General features: G+C 47.0%; 1 protein-coding gene across 3 annotated transcripts in view; it reads right to left on the bottom strand.

The window, feature by feature from the left end:
• LOC123770843 (uncharacterized) overlaps nucleotides 1–20,145 on the bottom strand; it is a 223,535-nt gene extending 203,390 nt beyond the window's left edge. For 2 of the 3 annotated variants that reach the window (XM_069305726.1, XM_069305727.1), the window contains exon 1: nucleotides 19,984–20,145. The gene's annotated coding sequence lies outside the window, so the exon portion shown is untranslated. The remainder of the gene's footprint in view (nucleotides 1–19,983) is intronic. The other variant, XM_045763018.2, reaches the window with a different exon arrangement.
• Between the last annotated feature and the right edge of the window lie 4,238 nt (nucleotides 20,146–24,383).

Here is a 24,383-nt window from a genome sequence, read left to right as displayed (position 1 = left end):
GAACTCATGTGAATTAGTAGTAAGGCTAGATGTTGTGTGAAGTGAATGCCTGAAAATAAGTGTACATACTGTATGTACCCTGTATACAGTCCTGAACAATATAAAACAATCACTGCAGAGGATGATGTAATCTTCACAGCTTCGTAATCTTCAGCTTCATTAAAAGTAAGTCAATTTACCAATTTTATTATAGTATTACAACATATTAATTGTTTTTTTTTCAACAAAAGCTACATATTAATCTCTGCAAATGTATATTTTGTCATTAGCAGAGAAAAGGTTAGCTCAAAATATTTCGTCTTGGCTAGCTCTCAGTGACAAGGTTCGATCGTCAGTGTATGGCATGGCCGCCACAGCCTGTGTCGTAACATTAAAAATACATTACCTGCACTGTTTAGGGTAAAACAAAACACATCTCTAAAATTTTATTGAGAAAATATTAACAATCACTGATTGATACATGAAATATTTCACAATACAAAGGAATGAACCAATTTTTTCCCACCCATCTGGACTTGATCAGAGCGTGTTCACACATCATCCATGCAGCAGCGACCAGCTGGCTTAATCGTCGGTGTGGCACTAAATTGTAATGCAATTACACAATGAACTTTATTTAATTTTAGTTATACAGTATAAAATATATCCTACCTGAATGTTACTTGAAAAATTACCCGATCCGACTTAACTTCGGAAATAACAGAGCTCCGGAAATAACGACCAGGGTACAACCCCATATAGCCCGTTAAATTGAGTGGATACTGTAATGCCTCAGTGATTTTGTCATAATGGTCAAGTAGCTGTGAGAGGCATGATCTTCCTGCTCTAAATCCATGTTGGCCTGGACTATGGAGGTCATTGGTTTTCATGAATCTAGTGACCTGACTCCTGATCACTCTCTCAAATACTTTTATTATGTGGGACGTTAGTGCAACTGGTCTATAATTCTTTGTCAATGCTTTGCTACCTCCCTTGTGTAGAGGGGCTATGTCTGCTACTTTCAGCACATCTGGTATATCCCCCTGTGTCCAAGCTCTTCCTCCACACTATACTGAGTGCCTGTGCTACTGGCACTTTGCATTTCTTTATAAATATTGAATTCCATGAGTCTGGACCCAGGGCTGAGTATATGGGCATATTGTCAATTTCTCTTTCAAAATTTGCTATGCTCGTGTTGATATCAGTTATATTTACAGGTGTTTGGATATCACTCATAAAGAAATTGTCCGAATCTTCCACTTTCATGCTGTGTATCGGAGTGCTAAACATGTCCTCATACATGCTCGCCTTAAGAGCATTCATATTTGCGTCACTAGTTCCAGATTTTCCTTTCAAACATTTCACTGCCTCTGTTATGTGGCAGCCAGTCGGAACCAGTCACTTACATTCACAAGTTAGTCATGTATTTCAAACATTCACAGTTGTGGTAGCAACCAGTTAGGCATTTACAGTCATTTACAGTCAATTAGACATTCACAGTCAGTAAACAACAAGAGTTTAATATCGAACAGTCTTTCTCTGATCCACCAGTTGGTAGCAATGAAGCGTTCTGCATTACTAAGATCTGGATGTGGCTGGGAGAGTACAGCTAGGAGTAGGGGGGGGGGGGGGGAGCCGTGTGGGGGAAAGAGGAAGTGGGGAGGGTCCAGTGGCAGGATAGGGATAGTGGGGAAGGTGCGGTGTGGGGGATGGAGGTTCTCCCTACCATCCATCAAATCCCCCCACCATTCATCCAGTCCCCCTTCTCCATCGAGCCGGTCGGCCGAGCGGACAACACGCGGGACTCGTGATCCTGTGGTCCTGGGTTCGATCCCAGGCGCCGGCGAGAAACAATGGGCAGAGTTTCTTTCACCCTATGCCCCTGTTACCTAGCAGTAAAATAGGTACCTGGGTGTGAGTCAGCTGTCACGGGCTGCTTCCTGGGGGTGGAGGCCTGGTCGATGACCGGGCCGCGGGGATACTAAAAGCCCCGAAATCATCTCAAGATAACCTCAAGATAACCCCCCTATCCATCCATCATTCCACCCCCTATCCATCCATTCAGTTACCCCTCCATTAATCTAGTTCCCCCACCATCCATCCATACAGTTCCCCCACCATTTATCCATCCAGTTCCCCCATCATCCATCCTTCCAGTTCCCCCACCATCCACCCATCCACCCCCTATCCATCCATCCAGTTCCCTCATCATCCATCCATCCAGTTCCCCACACCATCCATCCATCCAGTCCCTGCATCCATCCAGTCCCTCTTCCCCATCCATCCATCCACCCCCCTATCCATCCAGTCCTCTCATCATCCATCTTGGGACCCATGGCATGATATATAATAAGAACTTTTATGCTAAAAAAGCAGACAAACAATGAAAGAATTCAAAGTGTGACCATGGTCGTCACTATGTGTGATTGACTTGTAAACAAACTGAGAGCGCCTTGCCCCCAGCACAACGCGCTCGTTCGACCCATATGTGTACAAACAGACGCCGTCTTCCAATTCAAATTTAATGATGAATTTGATGTCGTGTTCCCAAAAAATTTGTCTTCTAGGGCAGTTGTCAACCGAGATTCCACTGTACAGGTATTTAAAATGACGCTTCTATTTCTGTCTTTCTTACGACACATAAAACTCTTACGTTTATTAACATATCTGTGTGAAATATGCATTGTTCAGTGTTGCGAGGTTATCGGGTTATGAGCTCAACAAGCGTTAAAAAATGCCACTTTTATACAACTACAGTGGAACCTTGGTTTTCGATTGTCTATTTTTTAATTTTCGGTTCTCAAGCTCAATTTCTTCAAAAAATTTGATACGGTACTTGAAGTTTGCCTCGGTGCTCAAGTTTGCTGATACACGTTGCGGCCAGACTGAGCAGATGGTGCACTTCTGTTTACCAGTGTCTCCCGCCTAGTGACGACCGCGCTTGAATTCCTTGTGAAAAATTTAATTGTTTTTGTGCTTTTTTGGTTTCTGAACATAAAAGTTCTTATTATATATATCATGTCATGGGTTCCAAGAAAGTTAATGGTAAAGATCAACCTAAGAAGATAGTTGTGAGGATGACGACAGAGGAAAAACAAGAGATCATTCAAAGTGAGACAATGTGATGTCTCACTATAGACAAGTGTCAAAATATAGGGAAAAACAAGTGTCTACAGACAGATTCTTTGTAAGACAAGCAAGTAGTGGGCCACAACCAGGTCTTAGTGGTATGCTTGCAAAATGTAAGAGAGAGAGTACCCCAGATAAGTCATCACTGCGGTTATAATGGAAGGGGATTCGCTCTTCCAAACACTAACACCTTTCCTCCTCCTCCTCCTCCTCTCACTGTCTTCCATATGCCAACAAGAGTCCTCAATAAAGGTAAGGTACGTATGAGTATTATTCTGTATAAAATGTATTTTTTAGTTAATATTTTTGGGAGTGTGGAATGGATTAATTTAATTTACATTATTTCTTATGGGAAAATTTGTTTCGGTTATCAAATTTTCAGTTTTCGAATCGTCTCTGGGAACGGATTAAATTTGAAAACGGAGGTACAACTGTACATATATTTTTGGTTTTACTTAAAAAAAAATTCTGGTAAAGGTTTTACATATACAGTGCTTCCTCAGTCTAACGAACCCCACTCTATCGAATTCCCGGAAGAGCCGAACAAATTGAATTCGGTACCAAATGTTCAGTGGAACATACAAATGTTCGATTAAGCGAGGAATGTTCGTCCAAGTGATCACAGAGACCGAGCTGTCATAGTTGATGACAGCCACTGTCATCAACTATGATTCACCAAAGTGTAAACAGTTGTACAGAATTATATTTTGCTTTCCCGGTGGTGAGGGAGTGATGGTGGTGGTGGTGGTGAGGGAGGCAGTGGTGGTGGTGGAGGTGAGGGAGGCAGTGGTGGTGGTGGTGGTGAGGGAAGCAGTGGTGGTGATGGTGGTGGTGAGGGAAGCAGTGGTGGTGAGAGAGGCAGTGGTGGTGAGGGATTGGCGGTGGTGGTGAGGGAGGCAGTGGTGGTGAGGGAGGGGGTAGTGGTGATGTAGGGAGTGTAGGGTGGTCACATTAGTAAGAGTGGCTGAGGGGAGGACGGTGGCTGACCACGCATGGCTGCCAAACCTCATCTATTCTGTATTAAAAATGTCAATCTTAGCTGTAAAATATTTATGCCAAAATATGTTAATTTTCGTGTATTAATATACATTATTAATCATTAACAATGTTTTATTGTTTCCTGTAGAAAACAACAGCTGACTTGGCATTGTGTGATGGTGGTGTGTGGGGCTGGGAACCAGTGTGTCGCTCCTCAAGTCATTGGGGGGTGGAGGGGGGGGGGTCCTGGATGTGTGAGCGGAGACCTGTCAACCCATCAATTTTGAACTGCTGACTCCACGCCACATGGCTGCCTCGATACTATACTCAATGCTTTTCACAAAATTAAGAGAAAATTTTACCACTTCAGTGGCTTGTAACACATTGCTCTATCATATTCCTTATTCAAAATGAACAATGCATAATAAATGGGCGTGTGTGTCAGTGGTAAGGAGGATGTATTGGGGGTTAGGAAGTCAGCTAGCTAGCCTATTTTTTTTTTTTTTGTCGGGCGAGTTAAATGAGACGCTTCCAAGCCTGCTGCCTCAATCCACTCCATGGATGATGTGGGTGGTTTGGTGGGTGTGGGTGGTTTGGTGGGTGTGGGGGAAGGTGTGAGTGGTATGGTGGGTGTGGGGGGATGGTGTGGGTGGTATGGTGGGTGTGGGGGGGGGATGGTGTGGGGGATGGTGTGGGTGGTGAGGTGGCTGGTGTGGGGGATGGTGTGAGTGGTTTGGGGGATGGTGTGGGTGGTGTTGGGGGTGGTGTGGGGGATGGTGTGGGTGGTGAGGTGGGTGGTGTGGGGATGGTGTGGGGGATGGTGTGAGTGGTGTGGGGGGTGGTGTGTGCGGGGGTGGTGTGGACAGTGGTGTGGGGGGTGTGGGTGGTGTGGGAGATGGTGTGGATGGTGTGGGTGGTGTGGGGGATGGTGTGGGTGGTGTGGGGGATGATGTGGGTGGTGTGGGGGTGATGTGGGGGATGGTGTGGGGGTGTGGACAGTGGTGTGGGGGATGGTGTGGGGGTGTGGACAGTGGTGTGGGGGATGGTGTGGGGGTGTGGACAGTGGTGTGGGGGATGGTGTGGGGGTGTGGACAGTGGTGTGGGGGTGTGGACAGTGGTGTGGGGGATGGTGTGGGGGGTGTGGGAGATGGTGTGGGTGGTGTGGGGGATGGTGTGGGTGGTGTGGGGGATGGTGTGGGGGATGGTATGGGTGGTGTGGGGGTGTGGACAGTGGTGTGGGGGATGGTGTGGGGGTGTGGACAGTGGTGTGGGGGATGGTGTGGGGGGTGTGGGGGGTGTGGGTGGTGTGGGAGATGGTGTGAGGGGGTGTGGGGGATGGTGTGGGGGGGTGTAGGGGGGTGTGGGGGATGGTGTGGGGGGGTGTGGGGGATAGCGTGGGTGGTGTGGGGGATAGTGTGGGTGGTGTGGGGGATAGTGTGGGGGATGGTGGGGGGTGTGAGGGATGGTGGGGGTGGGGGGGGTGGAGGGAGGGGATGGTGACTCCCCCATCTCAGATTATTATCGACACCTTAAGGGCATGAAAGATATTATAATGAAGCAACTCACAACGAAGAAACAAACTAAAATTCAAAAGTTTTTGGTACAGTTTCACAGCAGGCCTACAGGATCATCACTAGCAAGGACTCCCTTCACGAGTCAGGTGCAATGTTTCCTATTGCTAATGTGTCCTGGCATATGTAAAAAAAAAAAAAAAAAAAAAAAAAACAGCGTTGAATGTAATGAAACGTCATTTCCTGGGTGAGTCCCGGAGGCTCCCCGGAGCTATCCCAGGCTGATATGCTAATGTCAGACTTTGGCATCAGTCATGTGTATGGAGTTCTTAGGCCTACCGGGGACCACGGCCAGAACTGGGCCCCCTCAGAGAGGCAAGGGGAGCAATGGCCTATAGAAGCCCCCGTGTGGTTGGAAGCATTCTATGTCTGCCATCGACCGGAACAGGCACCCAGAAAGGTAAGCGCCTCAAAACAAACCCCTATTCTGGTTAAAATTGCTACCAAAAGCCGAACTAGTGGATAGAACTCCCCAACCGAAAACAAGCAAACTAGTGTGACGTTACACACAGCCGCGCCGCTGTCTGCACAGCTCCCCCCCTCCCCGGGAGGGGGAAGGGGGTGCCCCAGACCCCCCACGCCGGCTACCCACACCTCAGTTCTTGAGGCTGGATGTCAAAAATGCGAAAAACCGCCAACTGGAGGGAGGGAGGGATGCCGGGGAGCCTCCGGGACTCACCCAGAAAATGGCGTTTCATTACATTCAACGCTGGTTTTCTGGGGGGAGCCCCGTCGACTCCCCGGAGCTAACTACCCATAGAGGGAAAAAAGAGGGACTTACCCGGGAGGCGGTCGTCGCTCACTCCTCAACTCGAAGTCGAGACAACTGGCTGCAACCGCCGACCCAAAGCAACACAGGCCCGACGGGGCCCAGGGACATTCACAAGGTAACGAGCAGCCAGGACCCTGTTCGACCGCCAAAATCCCCACACCCGAATATCAGACCAAGACATATTCCCAAAGACGGCAGCAAGAGCCGCGAACTTACGAACGTCATGGGCACGGGGATAGACCGCAGGCTGGCAGGACTTTATAACCCTGCGGACGACCTGGGAGACCCGAACCCGCGAACAGGGAAGAAGGGAAACCGGATCAACCCACAGCGCGTCCCCGGACACAGAAGCTGTGGCGCGCAAATAACGGCGAAGCGCCGCAACCGGACACAAAACATGATGCACCCCCGGCCTGACCAACCAAGCATCAACCACCCATGGACCCCTCCGGAACGCAGCAGTCTCATTCTTCACCAGAAAAGAAGGAGACGGCTCCAAACGAACAAAACAATCACCACGACCAAAAGAGCAGAAACCCCTGCGCCGGAGGAGAGCATGAAGCTCCCCTACCTGACCCCCAGAGGCCAAAGCCAACAAGAAAAGTGCCTTGGAAAAACAATCCTGGACCGAAGGGGCCACAACGAAATGAGGAGACGAAAGGATAGCGAGCACTCTGTCCAAAGACCAGGACGGCTCAGGCGACGCATGAGCAGGCCGGAGGTGAAAAAATGCATGAGACAGCTTGCGAAATGGCGCAGACGTAACATCGATACCGAAAGCAAGCTGAAGCGGCTCCGCCAGCGCCACACGATACAAAGCGACAGTGTTAGGCATAAGATGACGGTCTTGAAACAACCACGAGAGGAAGGACAAGACCACCCGAACAGACAAGGAACTAACATGACGAAGACGCAAAAAGAAACGGAAGGACCGCCAGGAAACTTCATATTGCCACCGAGAAGAAGCCCTCAGGTGGGACACCAACAAGGAGGCCACCTGATCACCATAGAGATCATGATAGACTCAAGTCAAAAAAACCATACACGAAGACTCGAGGAGAAGATCGAACCAGCCACATGACGTACCGGCCCGATCTGCTGAAAGAGGCGGAGTCGCGGGAAAACCCTCGGGTTCGGACACCGAGCAACCAGCGCCTGAAACCAAGGCTGGGCCGGCCACCAAGGGGCCAGAAGGACAACTCTCCCCTGGTAAGTCTCTAAGCGAGTCAGGACCCGGAGCAACAGCCGAACCGGGGGAAAGAGGTACAGGAAACCCCACCTCGACCAGTCTAGCCGAAAGGCATCGACCCCGATGGCCTCGCGATCGGGGAAGGGCGCTGCATAAACGGGAAGACGCCGCGACTACGCTGACGCGAAGAGGTCCACCTCGGGGCGCCCGAACGTCTGGCAAAGCCAACGGAAGGACTCGTCGTCGACCGTCCACTCCGTGGAGAGGGGAACAAAGTGAGACAGGGCGTCGGCCAAGACGTTGGACACGCCCCGTACGTGAACCGCCAGGAGAGCCAAACCCAGAGAACTCAGCAGACGAGTCACCCGAAGCGACCAACCCCAAAGAGACAAGGACCGCATCGAACCCCCACGGTTCAGGCAATGAACCACCGGAGAGCAGTCCGATTGGAGCCGAATCGTCGATCCGCGGGCCACCCGAATCCTCCCCAGAGAGAACCACACTGCCGCGAACTCCCGCACCGTGCTGTGAGCTCGACGGAAGGATGGATCCCAACGCCCCTGGCCGGCCTGGTGAGCACTGGTCACAAAACCCCAGCTGAGAGACGACGCATCCGTGTACACATCGAGCGAGGGCTCGGGTAGGCGCCAAGGCACTGAACCCCGAAAAACCCGAAGAGGAAGCCGGTGACGCAGCAACTGACGCAAGGCCCCCGGGGGTCGAACTCTGCGATCGCGAGAGAGGAGGAAGGGGGAACCCCGAAGGAACCAGAACAGCCGACGGAGCCAAACTCGACCCGGCGGGTAGACCACCATCGCGAAGTTCAGGCTCCCGCACAGCCCCTCGAGCAACCGCCGGGTGACCCGAGGGCCCTCCAGAAAACAGACAAATGCGGGACCGCAGCCGCAGGAGAGACTCCGGAGGGAGAGACAAGGAGGTGGTTCAAGAGTCCCAAACGAGACCCAGCCAAGTTCGAACCTGAGAGGGAACCAGATGGGACTTCCTCCAGTTCACCAAGAACCCGAACTCGGCGAGCTGGGAAAGAACCAAATCCCTGGCTAGCAAGCAAGCTGACTGGCTGGGAGCCCAAACCAGCCAGTCGTCGAGGTAGGCCAACACCTGAACACCTAGGAGACGCAAACGAGCCACCACAACCCGTGTAAGGTGCGTGAACACGCGTGGTGCCAGGTTCAACCCGAACGGGAGACAACGAAAGCGGTAACTCAAACGCCCCACAACAAAACCGAGCCAGTCCCTGAACCGTGGAAGAATCGGGACATGCCAATAAGCGTCCCGGAGGTCCAGGGACACCATCCAAGCTCCCGGCTCCAAGAGGAGCCGAACCTGAGACAGCGTAGTCATCTGAAAGGAGGGGCAATGAACCCAGGGGTTCAGACGGGACAAGTCCAGAATGAACCGCAGGTTCGCGCAGTCCCATTTCGGAACCGGAAACAGACGGGAAACCCATCTGAGGGACGACGTCGTTTCGACGATGCCCAAGCGTACCCACTCCAAGACGACTCGACAGAGCGTAGGGGAAGAAACCTGCCCTGCCAGCCCCGGCCCCCCAAAGGGGGGAGGGGCCACCCAACGCCACCGCAGGCCGCGAGACACGACCCGAAAGGCCCACGAATCGTGGGACCAGGCGCGGGCGAACAGTGCAAGCCGCCCCCCCATCGCCCCGTCAAGGGGGCAAACCGGGAAAGGGCCGGCGACCCTTACGAGACCCAGAACCCCGCACAGCGCGAACACCGCGCCGACCAGACGAGGGAGGGTCCGTAGGAGGAGCCAACCCCGAACCTGACACCAGAGGCCTACCACGACGAGAGGAACCCCGAGCCCTGGCACGACCTTTCCGGGAAGACCCACCCCGGGACCCCCGGAAAACCAACAAGTCTGACATCGGATGACAAGCCGCCGACGCAGCCTGAATAAACTGCGCCACGGCCGACTCCTCAAACAGAAGAGGACAAAAAGGTGAAGAATGCCTAAGAGCCAGAGCCCAAGCAGATTCCATGGAGGAACCCAGCACTGCCTGCTGACACGCGAGACGGGAAGCATAAAACAGGGAAACCACATCCCGCAAAATCGGTGTGAACAGCTTCAACAAGGCAGCCGAGGACAAGGTGCCGGACCCCGGGACGAACCCAAGCGTCCTCACATCCTCCACGAGCCAATCCGAAGACAGCTCCAGGAGGGAAAAGAACCGCAAGGCCGAAGCCAAAAGGCCCCTGGCCCGCAAGTCCTCCGCAATAAGTGCAGCTGAAAGGGAGGGAACCTGCACATGGAGCTGAATAACGCCCACATCGCTGGGAAGGGCAGGGGCAAACAAGCACTCATTCAGGTACTCAAGCTCGCCCCCCAGGAAAACCTGAAGCACCGTGGAAGCTTCCTGTCACTCCAGCATGCGGGAACAACAGAAGGAATGCCAGGAATCCAGAACAAACAAAGGGCAGTCTGCTAGCCAGGACAACTCCGGAACCTCGTAACAGAGCCAGAAAAGGACCGAAGTCCCAAACCTGAATGCGGACGAATCCATTTCCGAGGCATAATCCGGGTCATGCAGGAGGTAAACTGCAAAGTCCGCTCGCACCACACCAGGTTGGATGCGATAAGCAGAAACCTCCGGAAGGACAGAACCGACGTACCCGGGGGAACACGGAACCGAACCCGGGAAGGGGCTGACACCAAATCCAACTCGTACGCAGAGGGGGGAAAAGAAAACCCCACTCCTTGTAACAATAAGCCCCACTCAGAGGGAAGAAAAACCCAGGCGGGGTCCAGCCCCCGGGGCCCAAGGCCCCCAAGTCAGCCCCTCCCCAGCCTCGAGGTCCTTCACCACAGGACCCAAGGCCGAATCCTCTTCCCAAGCCCCGACCCCACAAGACAAGGACGGAGCAGCCAGAAAAGCTGGAGGAAGGGGGGCCCACTGGTCAGACCCAGACGCTTCGGCTGGGAGACAAGACTCGAATGCCTCTGCCGCCCGCCCCCCGGAAGGGGCACCCCCCGAAGCTGCCCGAGTCTCGAGATCAAGTAAACCCTGCTCCGACCCCGAAACCCTGAGACGCTTCGGGGCCGGAAGCAGGGGGGGGGGGGGCCAGAACGAACAAAAAGGGGAAGGACGAGGAGGTGCGGACTGAACCAGGATCGAAGCGACCCCCACCCCCAAGTCCGGGTCTCGAAAAGCAAAGCGGGCCAGCCCCGGGTCAACCGGGTGAGCAACCAACCGAGCGCGTTGCAACAGACGAAACCTAGACTGCAACGCACGCGCCGCCTGTACCCGAATAGAATCATCAGAGGATTGGGTAAATTGAGTCACAAGCAAGCAGCAACACTCACAGGACTCAGGGTCGAAAGTATCACCGACCCAACAGGCAGCGTGGCAGAGGCAAAAACAATGAGGGTCACCCTGAGATAAGGGGAACGAGCAACCCTCAAACTCGCACATAGCGAGTGGGGACTCTGGGGTCACATCCATCGGACCCACGCGCTCCCTAGGGGATTCCCAGGGTCCTGAGCGTTTACTTTAAGAGGACTGACACTCAGGTAGTCCCAGGCAGGGTGCTGCAAACCGGCGCCCAAAACTACCAAGCAAACTTCTATAGCTGAACCCCAGGGACGTGTACACTCACGGGGACCTAGCAGGGGGCGCCACCGAGGAGAACAGTGGAAGGGCAAAAACAAACTGAATAAAATGACAGAACCCCCCACCAGGCAAAAAGAAAAACAAAACCCCGCAAGAGGACAGTGAACCCCAAGGAACAGAGCCGGCCGCTATGTCGGGAATACAAGCTGAGCAGCACCCTGCGCCCCTACCAGTGCAAACTGCCTCTTACCTGCCGGTAACAAAGGAGAACAAAACACCCAAGAGCCCAACAGGCGGCCGAAAAACCGAAAGGTAAAACGGACCAGCAGAGGCAGACCCCGAGGAGCCTGTGAAAGGTGGCCCCAAGCCCCAAGGGCAGTACTTACAGGGCACCTAGGGAAGGCAGCCCTAGGCGCATGCAGCCCGAGTACTGAAGATAACTCCTGGCTCTCGCACCCACAAAACCAACACCACATGCAAAGCACAGTGCAGTAGCGACACCGGAGCCAGAGCACACGACCATCGCCTATAGCATCAGCCTCAAGAACTGAGGTGTGGGTAGCCGGCGTGGGGGGTCTGGGGCTCCCCCTTCCCCCTCCCGGGAAGGGGGGAGCTGCGCAGACAGCGGCGCGGCGGTGTGTGACGTCACACAAGTTTGCTTGTTTTCGGTTGGGGAGTTCTATCCACTAGTTCGGCTTTTGGTAGCAATTTTAACCAGAATAGGGGTTTGTTTTGAGGCGCTTACCTTTCTGGGTGCCTGTTCCGGTCGATGGCAGACATAGAATGCTTCCAACCACACGGAGCTTCTATAGGCCATTGCTCCCCTTGCCTCTCTGAGGGGGCCCAGTTCTGGCCGTGGTCCCCGGTAGGCCTAAGAACTCCATACACATGACTGATGCCAAAGTCTGACATTAGCATATCAACCTGGGATAGCTCCGGGGAGCCGACGGGGCTCCCCCCAGAAAAAAAAAATATTAAGAAGGTTGTTGGGACCGGACAGATGGAACGAATTCCGCACTGGAACGAATCGGCTTTGCCCCATATAGTTTGTTCAAGTGAGGACACGCTGTAGATCCTGTTTCTGTCTTTCTTTTGACATAAATACATTTAAAATAATAAGTTATTAAGATGTTTTCAATAATATTCTTTGGGCGTTCGTCTATTCCAACATGGTCGCACATTTTGGAGACCCAACACATGGGTTGACAAACTGGCAGTTGGGCCAGATTCTTATATTGTGTTGACCAATTACACTAGTAAGGATATATGTCTTCTTTGACTGAAGATATTTGGCTAGTGCTTTGACTATCTGCACAAAATGCAATGCATGTTAGTGGTTTTATAAAACTGTAGGAACACCAGTTTTATGTACACTCTCAAGCCAATGTATCTTCTTGTATATGAATAAATAAATATTTTAAATTTTTTCTTCTTCTTTGTGATACGTGCAGTTTGCATGAAGGTTTTTCCTCTCGATGACTGCACAAGTGGTGATGTTGATAGATGCGGTACGTTTGGTATAGCATGGGGGATTCAGAATCTAATTCAGAATTTGGCAGATGTAGGAAGTTATTGATGTCTTCTATTTGTGTGAGGATAATAAGAAAAATAGACATATAAGTAGAATTGGACTTATGATAGCAAAGATGAGGGGTGGTGTTAATGGTAGTATCCAAATGTTGCTGTTTTACGAAAAGTGTGGATTAGTCAAGAGATAGATTGTGAGTAAGGTATGTTTGGGAGTTAGTCGCAATTCAGATAAGCTAGGGTAGATTATGGTAGGGAGTTAGAGTACATTAAGTACATTAAGATTAAGGACCTGCCCGAAACGCTGCGCATACTAGTGGCTTTACAAGAATGTAATTACTATGCTATGTATCCTCACAATCTCAATGTACCTTCTTGTATATAAATAAATACAAAATACAAATACAAACACAAATATTTATTCAGGTAAAGTACATACATACAAGGTGAAATACAAAAGTTGATGGATTTATAGATAGAGCTAGTATATACAATGCCTAAAGCCACTACAGAGCACCCCATGGTTTCCGAACCCCCTTGGGGACGAGACCCGTCGGTTATCGTGTAAGTTCGTAAACGAGAAATGGAGGAAAATGGACAGAGAATACTTTTTTAAATTTAACAAAAAATTCTAAGGGAAAAAATTGACAGATTCATAGCATAAATGCAACAAATGAAATAAAGTTCATTGTGTAATTGCGTTCACTCACCCCCACCCTTCCCTCCCTCACTGCTTCTATCTCTCACTGCATCTCCCCCTCACTGCCTCCTCCCCTCACTGCCTCTCCCCCCCTCACTGCCTCTCCCCCTCATTGCCTCTTCCCCACACTGCCTTTCCCCCCCTCGCTGCCTCTCCCCCTCAATGCCTCACTGCCTCTCCCCCGTCAATGCCTCACTGCCTCTCCCCCTCAATGCCTCACTGCCTCTCCCCCTCAATGCCTGCCATCCCTCCCTCACTGCCTCCCTCATAACATGAGAACAGCAGGCTATGGAGGAGGGGGAGCTACTAACGGGGTCGGGAACTACTAACAGGGAGGAGGCTGTGTAGAGGTGGACATGTCTGTCAGCGCCTGCTCACAGATGCCAACTATGCATAATTCATAAATAAAACTATATTTGTTTAATTAATAAATAGGAAATCATATAACATGTTAATGATTAATAATGTATATTAATATATGAAAATTAAAATTTTGGCATAAATATTTTACAACTAAGATTAAATTTTGTAATACAATATGGGCGATAAGTTTGGCAACCATTGCCTGGTCAGCAAATCCTTCCTTACTGCCTCCTTCACCACTCCACCAACAGAGAGGGGGGAGAATTAGTGAGAGAGGAGAAATAGTGGGAGAGGGGGAGAATTAGTGAGAAAGGGAGGGAGGGGAAGGTAGGGAGAGATGCTAGGAGGGAGAATGGGAGAATTAGGGAGGGAGGAAAAGGCAGTCAGGCAGCCAGCCTGCCTGCCTGCCTGCTAGCCAGCCTGCCTGCCTGCCTGCCTGCCTGCCTGCTACCCTGCCTGCCTGCCTGCCTGCCTGCCAGTCTGCCTGCTAGCCCGCTTGCCTGCCTGCCTGCCTGCCAGCCAGCCAGCCAGCCAGCCAGCCAGCCTGCCTGCCTGCCTGCCTGCCTGCCTGCCTGCCTGCCTGCCAGCCAGCCAGCCTGCCAGCCGGCCTGCCAGCCGGCCTGCCAGCCAGCCGGCCTGCCAGCCAGCCTGCCTGCCTGCCTGCCTGCCAGCCAGCCAGCCAGTCTGCCTGCCTGCCTGCCTGCCTGCCTGACTGCCTGCCAGCCAGTCTGCCTGCCAGTCTGCCTGCCAGACTGCCTGCCTGCCTGCCTGCCTGCCTGCCTGCCTGCCTGCTAGCCTGCCTGCCTGCCTGCCAGTCTGCCTGCTAGCCCGCTTGCCTGCCTGCCTGCCAGCCAGCCAGCCTGCCTGCCTGCCTGCCTGCCTGCCTGCCTGCCAGCCAGCCAGCCAGCCAGCCAGCCAGCCTGCCTGCCTGCCTGCCTGCCAGCCTGCCAGCCAGCCTGCCTGCCTGCCTGCCTGCCTGCCTGCCTGCCAGCCAGCCAGCCAGTCTGCCTGCCTGCCTGCCTGCCTGCCTGCCTGCCTGCCTGCCTGCCAGCCAGACTGCCTGACAGTCTGCCTGCCAGACTGCCTGCCTGCCTGCTAGCCTGCCTGCCAGCCAGCCTGCCTGCCTGACAGCCAGCCAGCCTCTCTGCCTGCCTGTGCCAATCCCTGCCAGCCTGCTTGCCTGCCTTTCCCTCCCTCCCTAATTCTCCCATCCCCCCCCCTCACTACTTCCTTCCTGCCTACCTCCCCCTCTCTTTCTCACTAATTCTCCCTCTCTCTCTAATTCTCCCCCTCTCTCTCATACTGCCTTCCATCTAAGCTCCCTCCCACCAGTCAGCCATCACTGATGCAATGCGTGCATTTGGAGCCGACATGGTGCACAGATATCAGGTATCAGGTATCAGGTAAGATGTTTCTTGATTGTGCAGATATGTAAAACAAAATTACAGAATGAACTCTCCAGCCTTGCGACAAATCAAAACAATAGGAATAATAGGCCGTGAATCTGTGAAATCACAGTGGGCAAACTGGACCAGCTCCCACCCACCACCACAGGCCGGCGCGACGCTTGGCGGACCGCTTCCTACCCGAACTTTGTTCGTGTAGCATGACTTCCCAACCCCAATCGGGAAACTGGAAGTTTCAGATAACTAAAGTTCGGAAACCAAGTGGTGCTCTGTATTACGCAAAGCATTTCGGGCAGGAAAAACACTAAGACTAAAACTTAATACTAACTTAGATTAAACTATAAATTGTGTTGAGAAAAAATCAGAAAAAATGAAAAAAGGGGGAGGGGGGGGGGAACATGGCAGAAAAAAACAAAAATACAATTTGGTCAACAAACAGCATTGTTTAAAATCGTAGACATGGGTTGACATTTAGGGGTGAGGTAGGTTACATTGAGTTAATTTGGTACTTAGGTTTTATCTTAAACTGGTTGGGAGAGGTACCGTCTTTAACATAATTGGGAAGGTCATTCCACATTCGAGGTCCCTTGCTTTGTAAAGCATTTCTAGTTTGACTAAGTCGTACTCTTGGAATATCAAATAGGTATTTGTTTCTGGTGTGGTGCTCATGGGATCTGTTACAACCTGCTAGGAAGCTTTTAAGGTCAGGATTGACATTACAGTTCAGCATTTTATATATATAAAATACACATGAGAGAATGTGCAGTGACTTACTATCTAACATATTCAGAGATTTGAGTAAGGGTACCGAGTGATGTCTGGGGCCAGAGTTAGAAATTGTCCTAATAGCAGCTTTGTGTTGAGTAATTAGAGGATGTAAATGACTTTTGGTAGTAGAACCTCAAGCACAAATACCATAGTTGAGATATTGATAGATGAGAGAGTAAGAGTGTCACCAGGGCAGGGCGAGGTACATAATATCTGATCTTAGAAAGAATGCCAACAGTTTTCGAAACTTTTTTTGATATATTTAGAATGTGTCCCTGGAAATTCAGCTTGCGGTCAATGAGAACGCCAAGGAATTTGCCATCTACTTTGTTACAAATTTGGGTATTGTTAATCCTGAGATTTATTTGATTTGAGGATTTATTGCCAAACAGAATATAGAAAGTTTTGTCAATATTGAGGGTGAGTTTGTTGGCAGTTAGCCAGTGATGGACTTTATTTAGCTCAGTATTTACTGTGACATTTAGAGCAAGGGGGTCAGGACTGGAGTAAATGAAAGTCGTATCATCAGCAAATAGAATTGGTTTGAGATGTTGGGAGGCATTTGGGAGGTCATAATGTAGATGAGAAAGAGGAGAGGGCCAATTATGCTCCCCTGGGGAACACCAATGTTGATGGGTAGGGTGGGAGAAATTGAATTATTCACAGAAACATATTTGAGCCTGTCAGTAAGGTAAGACCTCTGACTATAATGTTGGAATTTAAGAAGAAGGTTTTGGTGGTTGACAGTGTCAAAAGCCTTACGCAGGTCCACAAATAACCCAATAGGGAACTCATTTTTATCAAGAGCTGCATGTATCAAGTTAATCATACAAATAAGTGCATCGTTAGTGCTTTTTTGGGGTCTGAAGCCATATTGACAAGAGCTAAGTATATTGTGTTTTGCTAGATAGGAGTAAAGCTGCTTGTAGATAAGTTTTTCAAATATTTTAGACAAGTTTGGCAGAATTGATATAGGTCTGAAGTTGTTAACATCTGTGGGATCACCACATTTGTGGACAGGGGTTACTCTCGCTTTTTTTAGAATATCTGGAAAGGGTTGGAGTTCAAGTGACTTCTTGAAGAGCAATGCAATGGCAGGAGGTAAAAAGCTGGAGGCTTTTTTGTAAATAAGAGTTGGTATCTCCTCAAGGGCACTAGACTTGGTTTTAAGGGAAAGGATTGTCAGTAACATCAGTGAAATTAGTAGGCATTAGGTACAGAGACTGTGGATAGTTACCTGTAAGATAGTCCTGAATATTAGTACTGGAAGATGGAATATCATTTGCAAGGGATGACCCAATGGAAGAGAAGAACCTATTGAACTCAAAAGCAGTGTCAGTGGCTGAAAGCAGACCATCATTATTTGACAGTATTGGTTGTTATTTAAAATCTTCTTTGATCCCAATATTTGTGAAATTGTGCTCCTTGTTTTCTTAATGTTGCCCTTTGTGTGGGTAAATTTATCTTCGTAGTATTTAATTTTGGCTCCCCTAATTATCTTAGATAGCAATGATGAGTAATTCTTTGAAAATTCTTTGGAGATGATTCTTAACCTATACTTCTTCTCAAGGTCATGTTTTTTATTAATGGATTTAAGTATCCCCCTTTGTAAGCCAAGGATTGTTTAGCCTTTTAGTTGTGACTTGTTTCGTTAGCATAGGACAGTGGGTGTTATAAAGGCTGAGAGTTTTATGAAGAAAAGATTGCACTGCTAGGTTGATGTCCCCCTATGTTATCTATTTTGGACTCCCAGTTGACATTAGCAGCAGCAGCTATAAAATTGCTTATGACAGTTTCATTGTGCAGCCTAAAGCTTATCTCCCTTGTCTCTACAGGTGGTTTGTTAATGTTAGTTAGGAGAAATGTGGGGTAATGGTCTGTAGTGCTATCGATGATTATCCCTGAAGTAAGTCTCCGTGGTGTAGTGGTAAGACACTCGCCTGGCGTTCCGTGAGCGCTATGTCATGGGTTCGTATCCTGGCCGGGGAGGATTTACTGGGCGCAATTCCTTAACTGTAGCCTCTGTTTAACGCAACAGTAAAATGTGTACTTGGATGAAAAAATGATTCTTCGCGGCAGGGGATCGTATTCCAGGGACCATAGGATTAAGGACTTGCCCGAAACGCTACGCGTACTAGTGGCTGTACAAGAATGTAACAACTCTTGTATATATCTCAAAAAAAAAAAAAAAAAAAAGTGGAGAGGTTATGTTGGTCCAGATGTGATCAAGAGCTGTGGCAGTACTATCAGTGATTCTAGTAGGTTTAGTGATTAAGGGTATGAGGAAGCAGGAATTCATACAGTTGAGGAAGCTGGCAGCAGTGGGGTTTTCAGGCTCACAGAGGTCAATATTAAAGTCCTCTGTGATAATTAGATGGTTTTTGTTCAGTCTGTTATCTAGTATTAGATTTCTAAGATTAGAGTTGAATTTGGACACATCAGTGTTAGGAATTCTATAGACTGCTCCCACAGTCAGGATAGACTCAGCACCCTTGACTCTGAAACTGGCGAAGATATACTTCCCACAGTAGTCTCTAGTTCTAATTACTTTTAAGCATTTTAGTTCTTGATGGTATCTTGAGAGGTTATCTTGAGATGATTTCGGGGCTTTTAGTGTCCCCGCGGCCCGGTCCTCGACCAGGCCTCCACCCCCAGGAAGCAGCCCGTGACAGCTGACTAACACCCAGGTACCTATTTTACTGCTAGGTAACAGGGGCATAGGGTGAAAGAAACTCTGCCCATTGTTTCTCGCCGGTGTCTGGGATCGAACCCAGGTCCACATTATCACAAGTCCCGCGTGGTGTCCGCTCGGCCGACCGGCTCCCTAGTAAAGGTAGGTAGTAAAGAGCAGTACCACCACCTCTCTGAATTGGTCGACAGTTGTGAATTGCTGAGTAGTTTGGCATGTTAAAGAGTTGAGTAGTATCCTCTTTTAACCACGTTTCAGTAGGTATAATAAAAGAGAATTTGTTGTCAGTACTTTCAATCAAGGCACTAACATCATCGAAGTGTTTGCTTAGTGAACTTACATTCAAGTTAATTACAGAGATTTTGTCATTATGTGTTAATACATTGTTTACATCATGAGCTGTAAAATATCTGCAATTTTGATCATTAAAGTGATGATTGTCATAGATAGTGGATAAGACGTTTAGTTCAGGGTCTATACTTGTTTGCATAAGAAGTCTGGTTATAGGAAAACAAGGCAAGAATGGCAATTACATAACAAAATTTTGATATAAAAGGGGGGAAAATAAAAATATAAACAAGACAAACACAAAATGAAAAAAAAACAAAAAAATGAGGTAGATTGCTTACAAGTACTCCCAGGTACACTGTAAGTAATAATTTGCATTTTTAAACACAGGCAAAGACAGGGGTACAATGGAGTAAGCGAGTATGGCGAGGCTAGGCAACCTAGATAATAAATGAAAGCAAAGAAAAAAGTTGAATAATAAATATAAGCAAGTTTAATCTAATGATTATTAACAATAAATAGTTTAGTGATGTTCCTATAGTTAATAAGAACTAGAGAAAATATTAATGCACTCAATTAATTAAGTCCAATAACTGACTAATATAAATTAAATTAAAATTTACTTTAAAAATGTGTAACAAAGAGACTTGGGATACCTAGCCCGCACTAGGTGACAAGGGGGTTAATTATGTTGACTCAATGAGAGGGATACTAAGGTGGGACAAACCACATTGAGAGAGGAAAGTGTTGAGGTTATCCTTATTAGCAATTGTAAACATAAATTGTAAAATAGCAATTGTAAAATATTGTAGCAATTGTAAAAAAAAAAAAAATAAGTAACATGGGGGTAATGTACATAAGGTTAGGTTAGGTTGGGGTGGGGTAGGTTCAGTTTAGTTGGGGTAGGTTAGGTTAGGTTTGGTTGGGGTAGGGTAGGTTAGTTGAAGAATGGTTGTTATAAATGTAAATTTTAATGAGGTCACCTCTTAATATATAAATATATGGTCTGTTATATGGCACTTTAAGGGCGATACGTACTTGTTTGATGTTTACTGTGGCACTATGATGTGGAAAACATCAACGGAGGTAATGTTCAACTGTGTCTGGCAAATGAGAGAGGAACATGACAAGAGAGAGGACACTGGGCCTTGTTGTTATTATGATCGTAGGTCGCTAAGGCTCCTGTGTCCTCTACGTTTTCTGTGATGACCGGCCAAGCTCTTCTTTTTCTAAATGTTTGGACGTGTGAGTGAAACAGAAACACCATATGCAATATTATTTTGGTATTAATTTTAAATATTAATAATGATATATTTGCAACTAAAGTTGCAAGGAATTTTGCGACTGCAGTTGCGAGTTATTTGCAACTGAAGCTGATGTTATGGTATTTGTGGTATATATGCTATGGTATTGGTATATATGGTTATGGTATATATGCTATTATTATTATTATTATTATTATTATTATTATTGTGACACTAGCTCTCCATATATGTCAGTTGCTTAATTTAGAACCTGTACTTGAGGTCGATCTCGAACCCATTGTTGATGTACAATACAATACAATACAATACAATTTTATTTAGGTAAGGTACATACATACAATAAATATTTACAAGGATTGTTTGACTTATAGGTAGAGCTAGTACATACAATGCCTAAAGCCACTATTACACAAAGCGTTTCGGGCATGATAAACTTAAATGACAAACTTAATACTAATTGAGCATAATGAGTAGAATTAAAACAAGAAATGAAAACATAGATGAAAAAGCAGCACAAATACAATTATGTCGACAAACAGCGCTCTTTAAAGAAAAAAACAGACATTGGTTGACAATAGAAGGGTAAGGTAGGTTACAGGGAATTTATTAGGTATAGCTTCGCTTTTAACTTAAACTGGTTGAGAGAGGTACAGTCTTTAACATGGTTGGGAAGGTCATTCCACATTCTGGGCCCCTTGATTTGTAGAGCATTTCTAGTTTGATTAAGTCGTACTCTAGGAATATCAAAACTGTATTTATTTCTGGTGTGATGCTCATGGGTTCTGATACAACCTTCTATGAAGCTTTTGAGATCAGGATTGGCATTATAGTTTAGCGTTTTATATATGTATAATACACATGAGAGAATGTGCAGTGACTTAATGTCTAACATATTCAGAGATTTAAGTAGGGGTACCGAGTGATGTCTGGGGCCAGAATTGGATATTGTCCTAATAGCAGCTTTGTGTTGAGTAATTAGAGGACGTAAGTGATTTTGGGTAGTAGAGCCCCAAGCACAAATACCATAGTTGAGATATGGATAGATAAGGGAGTAATAGAGAGTCACCAGGGCAGGGCGTGGTACATAATATCTGATCTTAGAAAGAATGCCCACAGTTTTTGAAACTTTTTTTGATATGTTTAGAATGTGTCCCTGGAAATTAAGCTTGTGGTCAATGAGAATGCCAAGGAATTTGCCATCTAATTTGTTACAAATTTGGGTATTGTTTATTTTGAGATTTATTTGATTAGAGGATTTATTGCCAAACAGAACATAGAAGGTTTTATCAATGTTAAGGGTGAGTTTGTTGGCAGTTAGCCACAGATAGACTTTATTTAGCTCAGTATTTACTGTGGCATTTAGAGCAAGGGGATCAGGACTGGAGTAAATGAAGGTTGTGTCGTCAGCAAATAGAATTGGTTTGAGGTGTTGGGAGGCATTTGGAAGGTCATTAATGTAGATGAGAAAGAGGAGAGGGCCAAGTATGCTGCCCTGGGGAACACCAATGTTGATGGGTAGGGTGGGAGAAATTGTATTATTCACAGAAACATATTGGAGCCTGTCAGTAAGGTAGGATTTGAGGTATTGTAGGGAGTGTCCTCTGACTCCATAATGATGTAATTTAAGAAGAAGGTTGATGTTGGAGAAGAAGGTTGAAGGAGAAGATAAGATGTGACGACTTATATTAAATTTTGTAACTAGCTCATCAAGATTGTAACTTGCTTAGCTAAATGAATTGTGGGGTTCAGTCCCTGAGGCCATTATGTGCCTCTGTAACCCTTTCCACTGCCGCCCACAAGATGGGTATGGGGTGCATAATAAATGAACTAAACTAAACTATTATTCTGATCGGGGAGAAAAAACAAGCCAGGAGTAGGGGGACCTATGGTATTTGTAATTGGGGCTCTACTACCCAAAATCATTTACGTCCTCTAATTACTCAACACAAAGCTGCTATTAGGACAATATCCAACTCTGGCCCGAAGTTCAAGTATGTTTATTGAGATAAGCAATAAATACATCTCAAAGGGATAGAGTTGCTTAGGCTATTTCTACCCCCCTCTACTTCAAGTCCCTCGAGGGGCGCACAAATTCAGTGAGTACAAATAGACAAATAACATTACAAGAATCCCATTTAACATTGCAGGTTTATATAGTAAGTACAGCATATAATTGTTACACTCTCGGGGCAAAATTCTTGTAGCTCCTAAGTATTCTGTCTATCATACCATTATCACACATCCAAACAATTTGATGTGGTACACTATTTATTTCCTTATTTCTATAGTTTTCAATAAGTTGACACTCTAATACATAATGTTCTAAGGTGTGGGCGTGCGGCATACTACATATTTTGTTATAAAGCCATTCATAACTGTAGGCCTAATAAAAAAGGTGGTGGCACAGCTATATATTACCGAGATACATTTATCTGCAACAGTGTTATTAGTGACAGAGATGACTACTGTGAATATACTTTTGCTCAGTTTACAATTAAATCCCTTAAATCCTCTTTGACTATTGGAGCCATCTATAGATTTCCCAATACTAACATAGCTTCTTTCTCAGACAACCTAAGGAATCTTATTATAAACAACAATCTCAACAAAAACCACATCATTCTGGGAGGAGATTTTAATATTGACCTGGGTCAACAAAATTGCTCTCAAGTTGACTATTTCCTTAACAGCATGAACTCCTGTATGCTAATCCCCACTATCACCAAACCTACCCGAGTCACTCAAACATCAGCCACTACCTTGGACCACATATGGACAAACATAACAGCTCCCCTTGTATCTGGTATAATCTACGACAGAACAACTGACCACTATCCTACCTTTCTCATAGCGAACATGGACATAACACCACCAAAAAGCAAGAAACTTTCATTTAGGCTACACAGTGAATCAGCTTTAGACAATCTTACAGAGGCACTTTACAATATTAACTGGGATTCTGAATTCAATAATACCCATGATATAAATTCATTAGCTAACCTCTTCATCTCCAAAACTCTAAGCCTCTACAACCTTCATTGTCCCCTTCTTACCAAGCAAGTAACTGACAAAAGATTAAAAAATCCATGGCTCACAAGTGGCATTCTCAACTCAATCAACAAGAAACATGAATATGAAAAGAAAGTTTGGATTGGCCTAGTTTCAAAGGAAGTAGCTAAAAGGTACTCATCAATGCTTACCAGTATCATAAGAAAGGCAAAACTTGCATATTATGTGAATAGATTCAATGAAGCAAAAGGCAACATGAAAAGCACTTGGAAAACTATCTCTAGTATCCTAGGAACTAAACAACACTCACATAACCAAATAAAACTCTACAAGGATGGGGATATACCGTCAACTGATTTAGAAATGGCAAATGAATTTAATAGTTTCTTTTCATCGGTTGGTGCTAATCTTGCCAGTAAAATCCCACAGACTCAGACACATATTAACACATATCTCTCAGGCAGCTATCCAAACTCTCTTCTCCTTTCACCAATCAGCCCGGCAGATGTTGTGTCCATCATACATTCTCTAAAAACCAAGGCAGGGAACACCAGTGAAATTCCGTCCATTGTGTACAAGAGAGCCTCCCATGCCCTTGCCCCACCCATAGCACTACTGTTCAACAAATCTATAGAGTATCACACCTTCCCTGATATCCTCAAAAAAGCAAGAGTAACGCCAGTCCATAAAGGAGGCAATCCGGCGGACATAAACAATTATAGACCAATATCAAATCTACACACTCTATCAAAAATATTTGAAAAAATTATTTACAAACAGCTCTATTCCTACCTCGTAAAATTCGACATACTCAGCCCCTGCCAGTTTGGCTTCCGGTCCCAAAAGAGCACCAATGATGCAATCATTAGTCTCCTTGACATTATCTACTCAGCCCTTGACAAAAATGAGTTTCCGATTGGACTCTTCATTGACCTAAGAAAAGCCTTTGATACTGTTAATCACAACTACCTCTTACTTAAACTCCAGCATTATGGAATCCGAGGCCTTGCCCTTGACTACATCCGATCCTATCTTAGTGAAAGACACCAATATGTAACCATCAATGATACAACTTCTTCCACTCTACCAATTGTCAGAGATACAAGTGTCAGAGGACACTCCCTACAATACCTCAAATAATACCTTACTGACAGGCTCCAATAT

The sequence above is a fragment of the Procambarus clarkii genome, chromosome 56 (genome assembly GCF_040958095.1).
Source record: "Procambarus clarkii isolate CNS0578487 chromosome 56, FALCON_Pclarkii_2.0, whole genome shotgun sequence".
NCBI lineage: Eukaryota > Metazoa > Arthropoda > Malacostraca > Decapoda > Cambaridae > Procambarus > Procambarus clarkii.
The sequence above is the reverse complement of the archived record's forward strand: the minus strand, read 5'-3'. Positions and strand labels throughout refer to the sequence as shown.